Below are 1,678 nucleotides of genomic sequence, written 5' to 3'. Positions count from 1 at the left end.
AACAAACCAAATATATGTAACTGAATCCTTCTTGTGAATCTATCAGCTGCTCAGATAAAGGTCGCTTTAGGAGACCAGATGGGACAAAACAACACCGCTGGGAATTTTGTTAAGTTGAAGTAACGGAAACTGGCCCGCTCAACATTCAATAGGCTCTATGTCTAAGCAGCTTACAGTTTCCTGATTCAGTCGCTCCTACAAATTATACATATGTATGTAAGCGTAACCATAATAATCCACTTCTCCAAAATATGTTATTACAAATTAACTAATTACGCTTAAAGTAAATGTATGCCTGTAACAGGCCGTGGAGGCCCATAGGGTTGTGAGACGCTTAGGTTCCCACATTTTCTAGACAATCGGCTCAAAGATGGCGGTGAGGTTGTAAGCCTTACGCGCCGGCCGCACTATACTCCCCAGGAAAATTATTTAATTCCTGGTACTCATTTCTGTTAGAGGCTGAGTAGACCCCAGGGCCATAATGCAGCTGGAAGGATTATGTCAATTGAAAAAAAAATCCAATGACCTCCTCAGGACTTGAACCCGCGACCTTCCGGCTTGAAATATATTTCTTCTTCAGAAGCTAATAGCTGATCCGCCAGTCAAGGAGTTTCTTGTGTTTTATGAAATACGATTATTCAGTGCCGTGTTTATATTAGTCTGCCGATGGACACTATCCTGAGCTAGACGAATCCAGTCCAATTTTAATATTATCCTCCCATTTACATCATGTATTTCAACCGTTCTTTTTCCTCCACAGTTTCTGGCCACACTTCCCCAAGCGTATTGCACTCCCAAAATATATTATTTGTCCTGATAATGATCTGTGAATAGCGCAAATCATGTAGCTCCTTATTACGCCGTTTTCTTTTGTACGAATTCTATGATGAAATTTTAAAGTTGTAATGTAAGAAAGTTTAACGATTTCCGGGGCATGCTGTGGCATATGGACGCATATGTCTCCGGGAGTTCCTGCACGTAGGAGATGCGACCGAGAGAGCTCTGCTCCCCAGCCCCTCCGTGCACGGTACAAGCATTCTAATTCTCTCGTAATATCGGCAGGCCGAAACAGACGCAGATCAAAGCGACTATCCGTCGCGAGGATATGACGCACTCAGTTGTTTCTCAAGCTGGATGTGAAGTTCTCGCAGGGTGAACATGATGAATGACGTCGGGTAGTCTGGTAGACATTCACTGACGTTTCGGAGGAACTTACTGCCCCCATCATCAGAGTCGAAATGTAGGACAAGCAAGCAAATGACATGAAGCAAACGTCAGGAATATCCTGTATAATAACATGAACTTAGGGTGTGAGGATGTAACGTGGACTCATCTGGTTCAAGAGAGGGGCCAGTGGCTACAGTAAATTTTCGTGTTTCATAAAAGGCGAAGATTTCAGTGGCTATCAACTTATAAAGGAGGATTTGGCTCCATGGAATTAGGTAATTACTTATGTATCATCATCATCAGTAATCTGTCAAGACGACAGGTCCACAGTCTCTTCCAAAACAATTCCTCCACTTAATGCGATCTAGAGCTTTCTCCTTCAAATGACAGTATCCTCTTCTGTCCCCAAGGTCATCCAGCATCTTCTTACGTCTTCTTCCTCGTCTTCTTGTCACTTCTATCCGCCCCTCTATCTTTCCTTCAGTAACTTCTTTTAGAAGGCAGTTTCTGC

This window comes from Cryptotermes secundus, unplaced genomic scaffold (genome assembly GCF_002891405.2).
Source record: "Cryptotermes secundus unplaced genomic scaffold, Csec_1.0 scaffold381, whole genome shotgun sequence".
Taxonomy (NCBI): Eukaryota; Metazoa; Arthropoda; class Insecta; order Blattodea; family Kalotermitidae; genus Cryptotermes; species Cryptotermes secundus.
This window is presented reverse-complemented; position numbering follows the sequence as displayed.